Source organism: Mycteria americana, chromosome 1 (genome assembly GCF_035582795.1).
Source record: "Mycteria americana isolate JAX WOST 10 ecotype Jacksonville Zoo and Gardens chromosome 1, USCA_MyAme_1.0, whole genome shotgun sequence".
NCBI lineage: Eukaryota > Metazoa > Chordata > Aves > Ciconiiformes > Ciconiidae > Mycteria > Mycteria americana.
In genome coordinates, this window is record NC_134365.1 from 174,540,192 (window position 1) to 174,561,608 (window position 21,417).

Consider the following 21,417-nt stretch of genomic DNA (forward strand, 5'->3'; position numbering starts at 1 on the left):
CCTCCCTAGGCAACTTAATCTACCACTTTACTGCTAGAAATGTTTCCCAGATGTCTAACTGGAATCTCATTAATTTAAGCCCATTAATCCTGACCTCTTTCAACATCTTTTATATGGTTTAAAAATATTACTATGTGTCTTCTCATTTTTCTCTCTACTTCATAATTCAGTTTTTTCAGTCAATGTCGCTACTCATCTACCTAGAATATCAACAGTCAAGGGGAACAACAGGCAGGAAATTAAAAAAAAAAAGTGAGTAAAATAGACACCACTGAAATTTTGTGGGATGAATTCTGTCCTATAAACTGTAGAAGCATAAGCTGGCCTATGTGCCAGCTAAAGGTAAAGCAGAGAAGTGGATATCTTCAAAAAGGTCAGAGAAGTATCCTAAATGAGAATTAGAAGAACAGTGGATGAGCATGCTTTTCTACTAGGCAAACTCTGACCGTCATTCGTAGGAGTTTCAGTTAGGAAATCTTTATTTTTATAGCAGTAGTCTTTGGGGTGGGGGGTGGGGGAAATAATCTCAAACTAAAGAATGATAACAATTTTCAGCTGCTTGAGAATCCAAACGTCTTTCAGAACATTGTTTGCCAAATTATGTTGAAACTAGCCACACAGAATCATTGAATTTGGTCAATGGATTCAGAAATTAACTGCGAGTCAGAGATATAGTCAAAGGAACACACATGGGCATACGCCTGGTTTCCTTAAGAAATCATCAGCATCGCCCTCCCCTAAACAAGAGGAGCATGAAGGTCCACTAACTCTATATGTCTGCCGCAGAGATATCTGTATCCACCTTAATCATAGTGGGCTGTCGGAGTTAATGGAGAGAAACAGACTTGTTTGGGATGTGATTTCTCTCACCTATTTTCATGGCCTACTTTTTGGTGTCATGAATCTTTCTCTCCTTAGAAGTACCTCTTCCTTTCCAGGAACAGAAAAGGAAGGTCAGACAATAAGCTGCAGTGTAGATATCTGCAGCATGTTAGGTTAAGTGAATTCCCTGTAAACTGTGTATTTAGGCTGCCCTAGTCTCTATTTTCTGCCCACACACCAGAAAAAGTCAGAAGAAAGGCCCTGACTCTTACATTGTATTTAAACCCTTGCTCAGTTCATCACTGTGTCGGAGGAATCACCCTTATATTCGATGCCCACGAGACAAAAACTCTTCAATGTTAATTTTGCTGCTCTTTGAGACATATTCATATGAGAAAAGTATCGATGCAGTGACAACCATATCTTTGGAAATGAGGTAACTGGCTATGTCACCATTTAAGGATTATACAATGTTAATCTTGTACTTATTAGCATCTTATTACATCCATCCATTTTTTATTTTCAGTATATGAAGAAAATCTCTTTACTGAGCTCTCTGCAATGATGTCTAGAGAAATCTCCAATTGTGCTTTCCCTAGTACTTACTAAAAAATATCTTTCTGACCAGCTAACAAAATTATCTGTTTACCTGTTCCTCTTTTGCTTATTGAAGTGTTGATTTCAGGGTTTCATTAGAATAGGAAGTTCATAGCAGTTTCTCTTTTAATTTGATGCAAATTCTTCTGATTATAAAGAATTCATCTGCTGTAAAAAAAAAGTCACAAGGAAGATGCAGTAATAAAAAGGGTGGGGCTTTCTGGTAAATATAGAATGGAAACAAAACCAGAAAAAAATAGAACATTTTTGCCAAATATTGTTAACATGTGTCATGCTTAACAAGAAGTAAGTGTGAATAGCTTATTTTCTCTGCCTGCTGACGGACGGTAGCCAGCAGGTAATAAATTCCCTTGTTGTTGCTAATAACACTGACAAAGAAAAACAACAATCAGTTTAGTGAGCTGTATGAAAAATCAGAGACCAATATCATATTAAGTCAACTAGAAACGAAAGTCCTTTAAGCATTTTCTGAACACAGAATAGGGCAACAGGAGGATGCTGCTGTGGTGATGAATTGTGCACCATGCTGTCAGTTAGATGAGAAGATCACAAAGTAATCTTTTATTCTAGTTCCTATGTGATTTGAGTATAAATTAAGATCTCATTAAAGTATAGGGTATCTAAAGCTCAGCTGAGGTGACACCTATGGTAAGGGTTGTAAGGCTCGGTTCCCAAGGATCCTTACTGTACACCTGGCTATGTAGCACTACTGTCTATCAAGACAAAGCTGACGGATCTACAGCAGCCTTGTCTGCACCTTCGCTTCCAAGGGATGGAAATTCAACACAAGGCTGGACCAGAGCTCAGCTCACAGAAAGGGACCACAGGGAATCATGGAAACTAGGATGTGCTGTAGCTTGAATCACATCCTTCACTGTGAACTCACTTATCTTTCTGCAGAAGTGATAAAACTGAGGGAAGGAGGAAGTCGTTGCTCTCCAAATTAATTTCTTAACATGGAGCTCCGGATGCTGTGATCCTGTGTGTTCCCTGATTTTAGATAGCTAGATCAAACACTGTGAAACAGAAGGGGATACCAAAAGTTCAGGGGCAAGCTGAGCATTAGAATCAAAAGAAGAGGAAGAAAATGCAGTCATACTTTACATTTACAATAACAAAAACAAACACTAGTGCACATGTGGTAACAGAGAGAAAAAGGCACTGCTAATGGCAATCAGCTTGTCCTAGTGGTCCAAAGAATTCTAATTATTACATTTGGAAAAAACTGTACAATACTCTAGAGGACCCAGTTACAGTAAGCTCAGCAAAAGTGTCTGCTGAGCAAATGCTGGCAGCTTTTCTGTCAGAGCCAGTGCTGAGTGCAGCTGGGGATACACTATTATCGACACCAGAAGACAAATTCAGCAAAAGACTTGGGTGCCTGGTCCCAGAAGTGGAGAGTGATCCAGAAAAGCCTGCAGAAACCACAGAAGTGTTGAGACACTAAGCATGCTTGTGGTTTGGCCATAAAATTTACTTGGGGAACTCAAGTCTGTTGCCTGGGCATGGCTGAGCATGCAGGCATCATAAAGCCATTGAGACTTCACCAGCTGAGTTTCCTCTGCTTAAGTCCCTTGCTGGGCTTGACATGTTAGATGCTGGATCACATCAGATACACAATAGCAACCCTGAAATCTGCAGTCACAACCACTCTCTTTCATAAAATGTGCATTTCTCCCTTTCATATAATAAAATAATTCTTACAGTACTAGTTCAGAAACTGGGAGATCTCAGTTTAACCTGAGCTTGGCTTTACGGTGCACAGCCTCACATCCTGTATGCATGGGACATACAGGGAAGGAAGAGCACAGGTCTTCTTCAGTCACGCTGTTGAAACTGTCCTGCTCTGCAGAAAAGGCTTCAGTGTTTTGTAGAAAAGGAATAAAGGGAAGGAGGAAGAAAGCAATGATGCTGTTGCCTAAGCACTCCCCCTGGAAGTATAGTGGGTTATTTCATCCTCCTGGAGGATGGGCTTCCCAGAAGATGTAATACCTACTCCCTTTATCCCAATTAGACTAAGGAAGAGCTAGTTATCAGGCTGGGCAAATTGGGGCAGTTCTGACATGAGTAAGTTCTTGTCTATGAGCTGATTTCTGGTTTTAGCTTGATACGATTATTAGATGTTTTTATTTGGGTGAGAATAAAAAATCCCCTTTGATTGTCTCCCCCATCCCACCGGGGGGGGAGGGGGAGTGAGCGGTTGTGTGGTGCTTAATCGCCAACTGGGGCTAAACCACAACAGGGGATCACCATTGTTGAAGAAAAAAATCACTTTCAGAGGTAGATAAATAAATTGGATCTAAGGGTCCTTGCTTTTGTATGCCCCCTTATTGCCATCTGGAATATGGTATCATATGAATGACAGCAGCTGCCCTGACCAGTACTGGAGTGCAGCTGGATTGTGATGCAGAAGAAAAATATTCTTCAGTCTCTAGAACTGAGCTCCTTTATCCCTGCTAGCCCTCCCCAAGCTGCACCTCAGCCTGCCCAGTCCCATCTCCAGACCATCATTCCAGGTACTCGTTCATTCCAAAACAAATTGAACCCTGAAGTGCTACCTTTAGTGTTTTTTTTTCCTTCACCTCATGCAGACCTCACCAAGTGACGACTACTGTGCCCTGGTGAACTGTCAACGTAAAGGGGGGCAAGTCAACATTTCCTCAGAGGAACATCAGTGTTGTGCATTGATCTCATACATATGCATCCTCCAAAATATGTTCTCTCTCTCTCTCTTTTGACTTCTTTTCTGCTCAGCAAAACCAAATTTAGCCTTTTTTATTATTATTCTGATGAAGACATACACATTTAAGATCTCATTATTTATTAACCATTTGTTTAATTTCCTTCAAATCTTGTGGGAAATTCTACCTCAGATGCAGACATCATATGACACTATGAAGCAGCTATATATATAATATATATATATTTAACTTACATTTGAAGATGAGGACCAAGATCAGATACAGACACTGGAAATTAATTGCAATTTTAAATATGAATAAGCTACTGTTTCTCCATAATCTTATGTTTGTTTACTAGTATCAAAGGATTAGGTGCTTGCAAGATACATGGGTTTCAAAGTACAGATTATATATATATAATGCAAGTAAAAAGAAGTTGATATGAACTGAGCATACATGAAGATCTAGGAACTGAAGGAAATTTATAAGAGAAGCAAAAGAGCACAATGGAAGTCTGTGATGAGTAGAATTAAAGATAAGAGAAAGGAATTTTTGAAGTGAAACAACGAAAGAAATCCTAACAAAAGTAGTTGCATGGTACTACACAATGTGAGTAGTAACACAGAAAAGGCAGATACATTCAACAAGCAAGTCTTTTTATAGATGAGAAAAAGCCACATGACATAGTCTCTTTAGAGGATGATGAAACACTTTCCAGTGCAAAAGCAGTTCAGTTAATACACAGATACCAGAATTATCAACAATAAATCAACAGGTAACTTGCATGCAAGAAATTTAGTAGGTTTCTAAAAGAGGACCTCCCTGGACCATAGGTACTGTCTTTTCAATAACTCTTAAACTACTTTGAAGCTCAAAATTCATAGACCAAAATCAAAAGTAAATGGCTGAGATAATAATAGATTTATTGTCCTGTGCAAAATAACAGATTATATGGAACTTCATTAACAAAGAATTAAAGCACAATATTATAATCAATGCAAATCAATATGGGCTCTTGGAAATTTGGTCTTGATACTCTAATGTGATTAGAAGTTTAGTTACTAAAGGTAATTGTGTGAATATAATACACTAAAACTCCTGTGAGGCATTTGACTTCGTGAGTCATGACATTTTGATTATGAAATTAGAACAATACATTATATAAGACCAATTAAATAGATTAAAAACATGTTAATTGATAGCTCTCCAGATATAATTGTAAATGTCTAATCATTGTTGACTGGGTACATTTATAGCTGAGGTCCAGTGGGTTTAGTTCTACTTAACATTTTTATCAATGACCTGGAATAAAATACAAAATCATCACTAATAAAGTTTTCAGATGACATAAAGATGGGGGGAGTAGTCAATAATGAAGAGGAAAGATCATTGATGCAGAAGGATATGAATCCCTTCTGGCCTCAACCTTAATGCAAGAAAACGGTGTGTATTTGAGCACAAGCATGCAGAAAAAGCAGACAAATTTGGATTATCACAATGGGGTTAATTAATGACTGGAGCATGGCTTGTGGCTCATGTTATGTGGAAGGAAAACAGTTCATATGACCATGTTATAAAAGGCTAGGTACAACGAGGCATCTGTGCTGGTTTTGGCTGGGGTAGAGTTAATTTTCTTCATAGTAGCTAGTATGGGGCTATGTTTTGGATTTGTGCTGGAAACAGTGTTGATAACACGGGGATGTTTTTGTTATTGCTGAGCAGTGCTTACACACAGTCAAGGCCTTTTCTGCTTCTCACCCCACCCCACCAGCGAGTAGGCTGGGGGTGCACAAGAAGCTGGGAGGGGACACAGCTGGGACAGCTGACCCCAACTGACCAAAGGGATATTCCATACCATATGACGTCATGCTCAGCATATAAAGCTGAGGGAAGAAGAAGGAAGAGGGGGATGTTTGGAGTGATGGTGTTTGTCTCCCCAAGTCACCATTACGTGTGATGGAGCCCTGCTTTCCTGGAGATGGCTGAACACCTGCCTGCCCATGGGACGTAGTGAATGAATTCTTTGTTTTGCTTTGCTTGCGTGCACGGCTTTTGCTTTACCTATTAAACTGTCTTTATCTCAACCCATGAGTTTTCTCACTTTTGCCCTTCCAGTTCTCTCCCCCATCCCACCATGGGGGAGTGAGCAAGCAGCTGTGTGGTGCTTAGTTGCCGGCTGGAGTTAAACCACAACAGCATTTTGTCAAGCAGCAGGCAAGTTGAATGGGCAACATGCAAGTCTTAGTCACCTTTGATAAGGCATCAGGAACCTTTGTTCTGACTGTGACGGTATGTGTCACCATGACTGGTGGTACCCAGTTCTGCCTTCTCATGGACAAGAAGCAATGTTTATCCACCTTATATGGTTACATATGTGATACTGAAATGAATACTCTCCTAAAACACATCACTTGTGTGATTTATCTGAAGTTAAAAAGGACGGACAAGCATCTGGAGAAGCTGATCTTCTCAGTTAACATACTTACTAGGTCAACATATGGGAGTCACTTTGATCTTGGCTCATGCAAGATATCAGGAAAAAGAAGCCTCCTATTAAAATTTCATGTCTTATAATTAATGATCCCTTTCATAAAATTGCCTCTAATATCTTTGAATCTTAGACAGACTGAGTCTACCTGCAGGGAGAATTTTCTTTGCAGAGATGCATGGAAGATCATAAATTGCCCTGTTTTAGTAATTTATTGGGTCTTCGAGGGGCTAAAACTTCCTTTTTCTAAAGAGCAGAATTCAAAAGAAATTTCCTGCTGTAATGAAATTAAATATGGAAACGTTAAAGATCTGCAACAGAGTCAAGTATTTTATATATAATATCTCCCAATGAAACTTTGCGTCTAAGGATATTTGTTGTAAGAGTTATTGCTTAGGATGCAAAAAAAAAAAGTATACAGCTTTCAGTGTATCATAATGTTCTGGTTAAGTTAAAACCTGCGATATCAGCTGACTATCCAAAACTTATCCAGACAGTGGTTATGAGAAGAAATTAAATTAAGCAACACTTGCAGTATATGCACACACTGAAACAGAAGGGAGTGCCCTTACAAACAGAAATCTAAACTGTGAAGCAGCTCGCAATGAGCAGCTAGGAAACCCCCTCACTGAAACTGTATCTCTAAGAAAGGTGCTGTGAAACTCAAAGTACCCAGTGATGAATAGGCAGGAAGCTGGTGCAGGATGCGGCCACCTCAAGCAGGCACCTGAGCAGTGCCTAGACGTTAGGAGCCCAGCAGAACCATCTGAAGGTCCATGCCCAAGTTCCGTAAGCTGCCAGTGAAGCAGGGGCTTGGATACAATGCGTCAGATAAGTACTCAGGATCTTTCACCACAGACTTTCTAAGACAACTGCCTTTCTCCCTTTACCTGTAGAATATAGAATAATTGATGAATCCCTCTATAAAATCAAGGATTAGCCTTCAGAGAAATATCTGCTTTACATATACTAGGCACCTAGGTTTCTCAGCCAATTATAATGTGGCTTAAGCAATTGTGCTACTGACTTTGATTTGCTAAATATAAAATTTAGGTGGAAATCAGATCTCGATCCCAGGCTGCCTGGATCCCCCATGCATTCACAAGTCTGAAATTATTTTCTGCTAATACACTCTGCTACTGGTTCTCATATTTATAAAAGCTCTTCGGAAATCTCGGAATTCTTTAGTTTGGGGCAGATCTAGAGTGAAGTATTTATGACAAGTTACAGCCAAAATTTTTCTCTTTCACTGTATTTTTTAATGAGATTAAATTATTATTAACTCTAAGCCTATTGCAGTTTCAGATAAACTAAGGTTCTCCTTTTCCACTATTGACTCACTGGCCAAATTACACTAGAACTGGTTTTCATTTCCAGTTATTTAGAAGCTAGAGATCAAAATTCTCTTTTCTTTCTTTCTTTTCTTTCCAGCTGTGTACAGTCTAACTACTGGTGCTTACAGATTCAAGGAGACCTTCCACTGTTACCTCTCAAAGGCAGCTGGAATTATTATTCCAGTTATTTTTTCGTATTCTCGCACAGCAAAGCCTTCTTAGAACTTTCTCTTGTGCTTCTAAATGTACAAAGACTTGTGAAGAATTTATTCAGCTCAGATAAGGCCAGTTGCATCCTAAAAATTACTGTTGTTATTTATACACTGTTTTGCATTGTGTAATTGAATTTGGTGGTTGTGAAAACCTTGGAGATTGAAATTGTTTGCTTATGTATTCACAAAACGAGTGCTGGAAGTGCAAGTTTACCAAGCTAGCCTGAGTGGTGGGCCTCCGGAGAGGCCTGCTGCAGGATTCAAAAGAGACTATGGTCTTCAGATCCAGAAAATTCCTGGGTTTTGTAAGAAATCACAACCAGAAGCTCACATTAATTCTTTCCAGTGTAAAGTGTCTAACTTAGAGATATAGCTCCTCTCATTAGTCCACACAGTTCTGGGGGGGGAAGACAGGCAACCACGGGAGGTCATGGGCAGAATCACCCTGTGTGTCTCTGTTGACCATGTGGTGCATCTGGACATCTCACTTACTTACATGCCTAACATCGTATCTTCTACCTTCTGTATTAAAGGACACCAGAACCCCCTTTCAGGTTGTTGTGAGGAACAACCTTCAGGTGTTAACCAGGTCTCAGCTACTGCTGAGATGGGCAGAAGGCACTATAGCCCACTATTAGTCCCCTGGGCCATCTGGTCCCCAAGAGTTAGTTTAAGCTCCACACTGACCTTTTCATTCAGACTACAAGTTTCTCAGAGGTGTATCAAAGCTGGTAGCTGAAGTGGCAAACTAATCACTTGCATGTAGTGCATACTGCTGCAGGCACTGGGGTGATAAATTGTCCAATTTTACTAAGCAAGGTTGCTCGGGTAAAAGAGACTCACAATAAGGGTATATACAGCTGTCTTTGTTATGGACTAAACAATAACAGGCATGGTTCTGATGCTTTTTTGTGTTTATTTTTAATTGTCGGAGTCTTTCTTAAAAAGGGAAAACACCTTCAGTGAAAAGATTTTAAAAGCTGTAATTTGCATAAATATTTTAGATCATTTTTGAAGTAACAGCTGTCATGAAAGGCTGTATTTCCATTTGTTTACAAAAATAGGAAATCATTACCATTTTGATGTCCCCTGAGAACTGAAAAATACATATATAAACACAAAGCAGATTAACACAGAGAACGAGTGTGTGTCCTTGTATTCACAATGGCTGAGCTGCCCCCACTGCAGCTGGGAGCCATAAGTTTATACTTTTGCATTGACCCCCATGATAATCTCACTTTCATATGTAAATTATTTAATAATTTAATTTTCTCTTAAAAAAATAGTTGGAGCTGTATGTTCCTTTCTAACCTTTGACTATGTCCCCTCAAATTCTGCAGAATATTTGCAGATAGCCTAATATTTTGGTCTGGTTTTGTAAACTTATTTATTCTGCATGTCAAAATGGTTTTCACACATGCAAAACATACATAATGTATAGTTTAGCTTAGTTGTAATAAGACAACAAAATTATTTGTGCTGAAGCCCCACGTTTGTACTACAAGACATGCTGGCATATGCAGTATCAAATTTATGTGAGCATCCTCTCATAAAAGTTACAGACAAAGTAGACAGGCTTCATTTCAGGTTTGCCTGAGATCTAACTTTTTATCCAAAACAGTGTATGACACTGAGTGGAACTTCTTTTACCTCTTTTATGGCCATGTAAAAACTAGATATGTAGTCTAACTAGACATTTTGTCTACTTTGAAATTCATTGTGGATAAAGAGTTACCCATTGAGGACTAGTTCTACCATCATTCTCCACTTACCAACTACCATCAAACTAATTCATTTCCAGAGAAAACGGTATCAGAAAGATGGTACAAGGCCAACACAATCCTTTGTGTGTTTTGGTTCCACAAAATCCCTTATGTTTCACTGAAACAAAACATTATGCAGATATAATCTTAGCCCCACACTCATTCCATTTGAGCTCCAGGGAAAAGTTTGCATCACCAGTAAAGTTTTTAGGTCTGTCTCAGCTTCTGATGCTATTGCCATATTGATGGGATCTAGGCAGCTAGGTTTGTTATGATGGCACTGCAACCAAATGTATACATGCCAGCCTTGTGCCTATACTTGTATCAATACCTGAGCTGGTGCGATTACAGTGATGACTGCAGCAGCACAGAGCTCAGGACAACCTAAATGCTAGGAATTTGCCAAAGGTTGATTTGGACTCCCTTCTGCCATAACTACATAACTCCTGGCACAAGAGCCAGCTGTCCCAAAGCCAACTCAGGGAGCTCCTACAGTAACTTCAGTCATAATTTTTGTTGTGGTATAGACAAGCCTTAGGTGTCATTTACAGGGTCACAGATGGCAAATATCCCTTGTAGTAACAAGGGTTTGACTCATAGTTTCTGAATCTGTAGGAGTCACTGCCATGCCGTATGTTCAGTGAGGACCAGATCTGGAAAAGGTTTGTAATGTTATGATGCTCAGTGATGCCATGCTTACTTTTCATATACCAGCTCCCTGCATAATACTCACAAAACCAAGTTATGCTCCAAAGTTTTTTCACAATGGGGTGGGAAATGCTCAGTCTTTAAGATTAGGACTCACAAAAGCAGCATATTGATAAGTTAAATGGAAAAAAGGGGGAAGAATTCAATGCCTAAAATAGCCAAGGGGAAGCACAAAAGGGAAAGAAATATTTGAAATCCTGTCCTTTCCTGGAGTTAGGCACCTATACCAATAAGTGACTGAGGACACCTGGGACCGCTGTCTCACTCCTTACCTTGCATTGCATAAATCCCTTAGGGGAACAATAGCTGGCTGACTTTTTTCTCCTAAGAGCAAAGTGGAGGAAGCTTCGACCTATGATGGCTGGGGCACTCACCCCAGGTTCTGTGGTTCTGTGACCTCTTCAGCTCCTGACCAGCTCTGATCTCCTACAGAAGGTGTTACTCAGTCTAGCCAAATGTGCAAGATTCAGAAACATTTAAAATGGATGTCAATCTGAGCTCAGATGTGAGGCAGCATAAATCTGCTATCAGTAATAACAACATCAAAGTAAAATGGGGGAAAGGATTAGGTTTCTCTAGGCTACCATGCTTGCAGATGTTTATACAATGACTCTTGATGCATAACGCATAAACAGTCACTGGGATACAGAGATCCATCTTGTTTGCTCTCTTTCTAAAGCTGATACCTCACACAGAGAGAAAAATAGAGAAGAAGCTCTCCTGGTCTCAGAGGAGAGGAAAAGCTGCAGAAACAATGGATGGGATCTGGACCAGCTAACCCCTTTCTAAACATTTTGGAACTACTAGTTAGTGAAGCGCATGTTCTGCAGTTCCTCATATAGTCACTGGAGAGAGTCAGTTCTCTCTGAAAATACTCAAGAGTGTGAACCACCTGGACTGGTTTTACTCTGCTCCAAATAAAGCAATAATGGAACAATTGCATTTTCCCATAAGTTTTTTTTATGGCATCTGTACCAGATTACATCCCTAGGATCCCACATGCACAATGTTCTTGCTGTTTACATCCTCAGCTCTTAATAACAAGAGGTTTCCCACTCAATATAAGAGGCACCTTGTAGCTGAGACACAGAATTGAAGTTTAAATAGCTCCCTCTGTTGCTTAGACTGGTTCTGCAGCAGCGTGAGAACATGACATGGAAACATCAAGCAAGAGGCCAAGATCAGCAAATGTTTAAGACAGAAAGTTGTGCACAGGAGCATACAGAACAACTAAAAATGTTCATTGAACTACTGATATAGTCCAGGCACAAGGCTTTTAGCTGGGATCTTTACCTTTATGGCTCTATTAAAAGTTGCACATTGACTCCACTGAAGTTGTTGAGTTTTTGGGCGATGTCAAGAGTAGGTAGGAAGAGGTTGAGAGGGTTGAGAGGGTTGAGAGGTAAAATAAATTAAGTTGGAGAAACACATTGAGGTAATGTGAGAAGGTAAATGGGGATATAAAAATGCTAGCATGTCAAGGAAGACAACAGCTATCCTGCAGGGAAGGAGAACGGTGCATGGAGAAAGGAGAGGAAAAGAGGAAGGATGCAAGGGTGAGCTGAAGGTCTGTGGCCAAAGTGAACGAGGCATTTGTGTATGATAACAAAGTGTGACCTACAGGCTGGAGTGGTAGTTCGGTATGCTCTGCCTAGGAATGTATACAACTTCATAGGATTATTTTTGTCATATGTTTCCAGACCAGTCTGGCTTAATCTTTCAGGCCGAAGGATCTACTTTGATCATGAGTAGGGACTGGGGTTTGGCCCTGAGTTTCTTTTGGCACCTGAATCCTCTTCACAACAACGCAGAATTGAAGATGAAGTCTCTTGCTTTAAACACTGAAATCTCATACAACAAGAAAATCTGTTTTGATACCAAAATCACCTTCCAGGCACAGTTTCCTGTGAAGGAAAACTTTTCTGTGAGAAGGGTTCCAGATAACAGGGTTGTCCTCAACTAATGCTGATGATTGGTGCTTGTCTGGAATGCACTTTCTTTTTAATTAAAAAAATATTTATTAGTTTCAAACCTGCATAGTTTTCAGTTCAGAATTTTCAGTTTTTCTCAGGAAACTGGTATAAAATAAAACAAGAAGAATGCTCTTTCACGCCTATGTTAGTCTGCAGGATAATTTAAGCATAAAAAATGTAGCCATACTGCCAAGCCTTTTCAGGTGGTTTAAATAAGCCTAATTCATATGTGTTATAAAAAGCATATGATCTCTACACATGAATAAAGTTTGAAAGGGTACATAATTCACAGACAGGAGGCCTGAAGAAAGCATGTCTAAAGTTGGTCAATAGTCTCTCAATCTATATAGACTTCATAGTATTGGTGCATCTCACCTATAGTTTCTGTTAGAGAAATAAAAATTTTTCTACAGTGCTGATAACATGAAAGGAAACAAATAATTGGATGATACAGCCTGTCTATATTTACAGCTAACCTTCCTATAAATACAAGCATTGAAATATCATTTTACTGAGATTCTTTGCTGTAAACAACAATGTAAATGTGGCCTTGGTGCTTTAAAATATAGACTGAATCTGCTATGTGCACTATTTTATGGAAAATTTATTTCAATAGATTGGGACAAACTCTGGTCACGTTTACACACAGTATGTTTGGGAAAGGGGCATACTAACAGAAAACAAAATTTTACTTCATTTTTCAAAAAGAATTATTTCAGACTAGCAGTTGAAAATGATAGAAAGAAAGAAAACACAATTTGATGTAACCTGGAGTACAAAATTTTACATTCGGTTAGAAAATATTACGACATTAACACGTGTGCTGATTTAATACATATTAGAATCCTGGGCAAGTTACAATTTCTTGTGCCCTGACATATTTTGTTACTGTAAAGGGTTGGCAGGGTTGGTAGGAAAAACTTCTTTGCACATTGTATATAAACTGCACAACCTTTGCTGTATCAACTTTATGCTCCAATAAACAAGACAATAATGACAAATTATCAAAGCAGTCCTCAGATGTGACCCTCAATTGGAAGAGCAGCAATTTAATGAAGACAAAAGCTAGGTGAAAGCTGCTAATATCATTTACTGATAAACAGATTTTCTCAAGAGGCTCCTAGCTCAGTCCCCTGAGGCCCCATAAACCTGCATAATTCCATTTAAAATATTGTGCAATTCACTAAATTAGTCTTTGAACATCCTTACTATCCAATTACGAAGCCCCAGCATGGACAGAATAATGAAATTTTTCAAACTGTGGAATGCATGTGGTCTTAACAAACTTATGACAAACGCTGAAATTAGCTTTCAGTTTTGAAGCCAATGTAGACTATTGCTAATGCTTCAAGTCAGAGATAAAACAATAAAACACTATTGCAGTGGTTACGCAGGATGTAAAAAAAAATAAATCTTTGACTTATACAGAATTCTCAACACAGCCTACCTTCAGGAAAAAAAAAATCATAAGAACTTGAATGATGTTTTTGCATTTGCAAGCTATTTGGCCTGCTTAAGTTCTAGTAAAACCTTTACTGAATAAAGGGTACAAAATACCTCCTGGACAGTTTTATCTTCCAGGCAGGCAGAAAAAGGCAAGAGTTTCAGAAGTGAAATTTATTTCTGTTCAAGCATTGCAAGCTGTATTATTAAAGTCATTTGTCATGGTTTGAATATTTCTGCCTGATTCACCATTAAATTGGCCTTCTAATTACCAACTTTGTCATGAAAAGCAGTTGGGCTGTTTCATTCACCAGAAAACTTCAATCCCTTAATAATAATAGCTTGGTTCAAATAGTGGGGGAAACGTTGTTATGCTTAAAATTTAAAATGGATAGGATAGACATTACGAAAAAAAAAAGAATCAAAACTGAAACAGAATCCATTAATGATGGTTTCAAAATGCTACCCAGAGAATATCTAGAATTTATTTTTAATTAAAGATTTATTAATTTGGATTATAAATATTTTACCCTTTAAAAATGCAAATTCATTTATTTTGAATGTATATACAAAACTGAAATGAATCCATGTAACTTAGGGCAGTGAATATTCACTTAGACAAAAAAACTCATGGTCCCAATTCCTAATGTTGTAGAGGCTCGGGACAATGTACAGAAGTGTTTGTGCAATTATTTGTCAAATTTGTGCATTCGTTTAGAATGATCATGCATGTTGATGTTGTAACTGCACTTGTAAATGGTTAGGCAGATATCAAACTGCCTTCACATATCAGATATTCTCATGAAACTGTGATAGCAACATTGTGTATGCAGTTGTGAATGACTTTCTTTGACAGCTGTGGCATGCCAGGCGCTTCCCCTTGTGGTTCTGTACAGTGAGCTCTCAGCCTTGCTGGAGTTCAGTTTATATGCCAAATCATATTTAAAGGTGTTTTTAAAGGTGTATGTGGGCTTTATTATATAGATATCCCTATACAATAAAAATTTTGTCTTTCCTTGTGACAAGCATTTTAATCACATTAATCAGGCCACATATAATATATAGCCTATATATTTACATGCAGTCTACATCTATACCTATCCATCTATACATTTTTTTAAGATATCAGTTACTACTAATCTATCTCAAAAATTTAGGAAGCTGAGGATTAGTGCCTTTTTCTGTAAAACAGATACTGATCCTTACTATATTTTGCAGAATAAGTCTGGAAATCTTGTTAGTGTAGGCTTTTAATCAAGACTTGGTATCATTTTATTCTCCTTAGGTCCTTCTTGCCCTAGCATAAAAAGAAGTATTTGCAACAATAGGTTATGGCAGTAATTCCATTAGTTCCAATAGCTCTCTTTCAATATTTGACAAAAGATCAGGTGAAAAACCTTCCCAGTATACCCAAACAAAAGTTGTAAAACTTTGTTAGCTATATCTAAACCCACACTGGGATATCATGTTGACCCTGTCTTCTAAGGGAAAGATGACCTTCGCTTAAAACAAACATGCTTTAGCAGGAGTTAAGATGATTTGGGTCCTTAAAAGTCAGACCCACCTATTAGGTTGCTCAGATTTTTACCGCTGTATCCTTCCTTGACAAGTGAAGGAGGTCTGCCAAGCAAGTCCAAAAAACCATGAGTATGGCCGTCAGAAAAGGTAATAGGATGAAGAACCAAAAGGCAAACTAGACTGTAAGGATTTTCTGTCTTTATTACCCAGGACTGTTATTGACAACATAATGATGTGTCTGAGACAGTTGAGCAACAGGAACCAGCAGAAGACAGGAGGAACAGGTACTGAATAGGAAAACATGAAGATGAAGAAAGCAATGCAATGAATGACCCTCTGTTATTTCTTTCTGTATTTTCTTTAACACGTGTGTTTGTGTTAAAGAACATTTGTGTTAAGCCAATGTGCTTATGAAGCATGATGCAGTTCCTTTTCTGAAACAACAGTCGTAAGGAAATTAATGCAGGAAGAAAACACACTTGCAAAGGTGTTCAGGATCTCAGTCAAAAAAAGTTAAAGTTCTTCATGTTTCAGAAATTTATGAAATAAGAAAGCCTGAGAGTACAGCTCCCAGGTCAGGATGCATAATAATCCACTGGCTAGTGCCCTGGTGTGCTACAAGAAACCTTAGGTCCTTCTGCAGACTGTCTCAAAAGCCTGTGGGAATTAAACATTTTGCTTTGACTACAGCTGTACAGGGTCCTGAATCTGGCTGTCTCCTCAGCTACAGACTGTGAATCCATATCTACTAATGACAAAAATGGCATGGATACCAACGGTTTCTGCAAAATCCTTCTGTTTCAATAAGAAAATGTATTTAACTGCAGGGTACTTTCACAGAGGATGTTCTCACTGACTGTTGTACATGACCCGGGGGATTATGTGCAGGAAACTGGTGCAGATTACAAGAAATTACAAATAAATGAATCAGAAATTTGGAGTGCTAGCATGAGAAAGAATGGATACAGGGTGGAGTAGCAGCAAGCCTTCAGAAGATAACAGTGAGATACACACAAAAAAGGAAGGCTAAATAGACAAGGATCCTACATGTCTGAGAACAGGCAAAGGATGCAACCTCTTGGATTTCTGTCTGTCCTTGCCCAGTATAATCCTCCTTCACAGTCCTTTTCCCTTGTCCCACTGCATATCTCCATGAAATGCAACAGGAGTTTGGTAGCTCTGCTAAATTGGGTTTCTGCTCTTCACAGTGAAGTAGTAGCTCAAGCTAATTGCTTCTGGGTTGCCATGTGACTGTGTTTCAATGTAAGTCATTTGCCAGCTTGTGTCTGAGCATCCTTGCTAGGGAGGGCAGTTGGTCTGCTCTGGACTAGGGTCAGCACAGGAATCAGCACTGGGGGGACAATTGGGTAGTTTGGCCTACAGTGCAACTTTGAGACCTCAGCTGATACAACAGCATAGACAGAGCCAAAGAAACCAGTATATCTGCCAGCAAAGCATAAATGGAGAATATAACTGCAAAACATAGCTTCCTGCAGGCAGGTTGCTAGCGTATCTGACCAGGTGGCCAGAGAATGCTTAAATTTTGTCACCTGAAATACAGGGATCTGGAGAAAATCAGGGACTGCATCATCCTGCAGAAAATTGCTTCATACCTGTTGTTTGTTTAGGGGTTTTTTTATTGTGGCAAAAGTATCATATCAGCATCCTGGAGGAGATATGCTTGAGGTCTACACTACAGAGAAAAGGGGAAGACCATAGGAAGAAAGAAACTTAGAAGAAGAAAGAAAATAGACACAAATATCTTTCTGGTAGGGATGCTGTCTTTGTACAATGTCAGCACAACGATGTCCTGACTATTATCTAGATATCAGCCTAACACAAATGATAAAATAAAATTATAGCTAACAAGAAGACAATGGTGGCAGGAAGACATCCTCAGAAATAAAACATATTGGCATGATTGTAAAAGATTAACATTTTTCTTATTAAATGATGAGCTTGCTTTTTAATATCAGCATTATAACAGACTATACTATGAATCTCTTTATCATACCTAAAGCACTGTTAATTCATCTTTCATGAATACATTAGAAGAGAGGGTTTTCCCATAGGCAAACACATCATACATATTTGCAAATGTCTTACATAATGATGCAAACACTATGCATAGAGAGTAGCTGTATTATGGTGAAAGGGAGAAACAGCACATGCACAAAAAAGACTTTCATTCAATTTCATTAAATACTTAAACCGACAAAATAAAGTAAGTCCAATTTGCTGTATATAAATCTTGCAGGCAAGGAAAAGGCTGCTGCTTAAATTTATTCTTTAGTTTAAATTCAGCTATTCATAATAAGGGGTTGACGACTGTAGATAGAACAAATGATTTGTTAACACGTCGATTGCATTTGTTCTTAAAATAAAACACTGCTCATTTTGCAGTTATATCTACCAGCAAATTCCTAAATATCTTCTTATTTGGGAAACAGTGCATGCACCATACTCAGCTTTAAAAATTCTTATTGATATACTACAGTATGGAAATGAAATTGGAAATCACAGCCACAGACACAAAATAAATAGTAGTCATTTTATTTAGCTTGTTACCATCTAGTCTAGTCCAAGAATATTACCTTAACAGCAGACTCTGAATTCATGAAGAGTTACATAGGGGCCCTGTTGTCAAACATAAAAACAACCCATTTAGTGCCTGTTTTGCATCTACATAGGAAGTTTTCTTTCATTATCCACCAGCCCCTAGATCTTATTATAGCCATTGTTTAATCTCTGGTCTCTTTTACAAACGACACTTGTACAGGCCTCATGGGGCTGCTGATAGAAGTGTGGCTGTCTCCTTCCCTTGTGTCAATTCTTTTGTGAACCTTTATAATTAGCCACTTAACAAATTGAGGAAAATGAATCTGTGGTTGTGAAGTGCTCACTGGAGCTAAGTCAACCATGTGACAGTCCAAGCTGATACCTAAAAAGTCATGGCACTCAGCTGTCTAAAGGGTTAACAAAACCTCATTATGGTAGGTTAATACAGAGAAATGAGGTATACGGTCACCAAGAGAACCTAGAAAACTTAGAACCATTTTCCTCTGTTAAAATATGTACAACTCTTTCAAAGTGAAGGACTCTAACTCCAGTGTCTTTCTGGGAGAAAGTTACCAAATTATACAACAGAGTGAGTCACATAGCATGGCTTAAAGCCTATGCTGGCCAACTCTCAGTGTTTTATCTATGGGACTTCATAGGCAAAATGTCAACTCAGCAGTTGTCTCTTGCAGAGAAAAATGTGTCCCAGCATTCAGGATGTCACATTTCCCGTGTTCCTGTAAGATACACCACAGTTAATTTTCTGACATTAGCTTGAATAAGTAATGCTATTTCTAACAAAAATATAGCCTGCACTCATACACACTTTTTCCCTCCAAAATATTCTTTTATTTACTTTTGCAAAATATTTTAGTCTTTTTTGTCTTTTCAATTGAAAAACAATATCTAGGTTCAGTTTTTAGTAATCAAAACCTGACATTTTATTTTCTGTGTTTGGCTTTTTTTGTGTATGTGCAAACATGATTTCTTTAAAAAAACAAGTGGAATTTTCTTGGTCAAAAGTTATTTTTTACTGGGATTTTTTAAATTGGATTATTGTCTACTGGTTCTATTGTCAATATAGTGAAAGGATTTCAGAGTGTTAATTTCACATGCATAAATATACATATATATATATATACACACACACACACTCACTGCAAAAGCAAGCTTTGAACCAGGAGTAGGAATCAGAATCTCCCCCATTCTCAGGTGAGTGATTTAACTACTGAGCCCAATTAGTCATGACATCTTCTTCCTATGTAGTGGGAGGACACCAGTAAGGCAAGTGGAGTGAGCCCTCCCCCCTTACCCTGAACAGATGGTTGCTCATTGATTAGGGCGTCCCTTGAGAGGTGGAAACAGTGGGTTTGAACCTCTGCCAATGGAAGGAGAATTAAATCCATGTCTTCTTTAAAGCAGGTCCTTCTAGCCACTAAAAAGGAAAGCTGCACCGTGAAGACATTTTGCAAGAAAGACTGCTCTTTGAAAGGGATCTAACACAGCTGAATCTGGAAGGAAGATTTCAGGCTGTGAATTCAGGCCGATGTTGGCTCTTCGTTGAGCAGGGCCCCTGAGCTGCTGGGATATAAACCACATCCCTCTTCTACGCATTTCAGGTTAGCCAGCCAGAGCAATGTCACCCCCAGTAAACTGGCTCTGGTGATTGCTGTTCTGACCACACTGTTGATTTGAAGTGTCTAATCTTGTCCAGGAACTCTATGAGGGGTTTAAATCCAGAACATAGCTCTGTGGATTTCACTTCAAGCTTTTATATTTCTGAATTTTAAATTTCCAAAATGGTTTCTATACTACGGGAAAGTTCACCAGCAGTGAATTCAGTTGTGGAAGCATTCACTTATCTCTGTGTATATTGTGTTGATATGGGCAGCCCCATAACAGAATATATACAGATTTTAAGAACAAAGACCTATATTTGAGCAAGGTGGTGAAGAAACTATTTCTCTTCAGAGGTCCATCTAGAACAGCCAGTGATGTAAATCTTAGTAATAGGATTGTGTTTGTGTTCATTGGGTAGGTAGAAGGAAAAGAAGGGGTACTTTTCCCACCCAGTAGTTAGTGACGCCAAGTAGTTCTGCAAGAAGTTGGAGCACACTTCCCAATGTCCAGGCAAATTCTAACCTTCATGACTGCACAGGTCAGTGGCTATGGTATGCTGTTACAGTAGACACTTGATTCCTGAATACATGCAGCAGCAAATGAGACTGGGGCTGTGCGTGTCATAAAAAAGCTGGCGCATAACAATATATGCAGCATTTTAGCACTCTTCGAGCCTCTCAATGACTCACACTGCCATAGCATCACCACCTGTCACAAGATTCTTTCTTGGTCACTATCAGCTGGGCAGCCCCTACAGGAAAGATGTAGGAAAATCCTTAGGACATATGCAGTGCAGTATACACCTTTCCTAATGTGAAAGGAAGGTTGGTAGACAGAAGAAGATGAGACTGTGGACACGGTGGGGTTGGCTGTGGCAGAACAGACACCTGGACAGGTTTTGTCACTGGTTATAGCAGTGAACATGATGGAAACAGCTTCACATGCTGAAGGTGTGAAACCAAGGAGCCAAGGTGAGCAAAATACTACTCATGGCTGTAGAGAACAGCTTGGTATGGACATTTGAGGACAGGTGCAGGAGTGCAGAATCTGAAGTAAGAGGGAGATGAAAAATAAGACCCACACATGCCAGTGAGCCATGTAGCGGATAGCAGGTCCCCATCTTAACAAAAATCCTGCCTTACAATCCCCTTCTGGAACACAGTTTTTATTGTAAGTGCTTCCCACTTCCTTTATCTTCTGAGTCATAAACTCCTTTGAGGCTAATGAGGGAGATAGCAGTATTATTTTCTCTGAATGCAGTATGTACCTACATTTTCTAGCTTGATATTATTCCACCTGACTACAGAGAATTAAATCAAAGAGGCTGCTAGGGAAAAACCAAGCTAGAAACAAAACGACAGAGATGAGCTATCTCCAGAGAAATGTCAAGCGACAGGGAAGAAGGCAGGGAGCTATTAACTGTGAGACAGGCACCTGCTTGTCTCCAGTCAGGCTAACAGGTGTATTTTCCCTGACCAAAGCCTAAGAGAAAAAGAAAATTAAATTGTTTAAAAAAGAAATAAATCCCTGGCTAAAGAAGGGTGGTGTGGGGAGTATTTAGTTATAAGAAAATGCTGCAGGGAGGCAGTGAATGTAGGGGAAGCAGCAACTGCCTGTATCTCCCAGGCTAGGAAAGGGGTGTCCACTCCAAAAAAAAAGTTAACAAAACTCACAGGAA

The 21,417-nt window shown here is 39.0% G+C and overlaps 1 long non-coding RNA gene across 2 annotated transcripts in view; it reads left to right on the forward strand.

The window, feature by feature from the left end:
• The window catches only part of LOC142404969 (uncharacterized), a 116,133-nt gene that overhangs the window by 92,597 nt on the left and 2,119 nt on the right, over positions 1-21,417 (forward strand). Inside the window, exon 4 of one of the 2 annotated variants that reach the window (XR_012774016.1) lies at positions 15,771-15,844. This is a non-coding gene — a long non-coding RNA (uncharacterized LOC142404969). Of the gene's footprint in view, positions 1-15,770; positions 15,931-21,417 lie in introns of those variants that run through there. The other variant, XR_012774015.1, reaches the window with a different exon arrangement.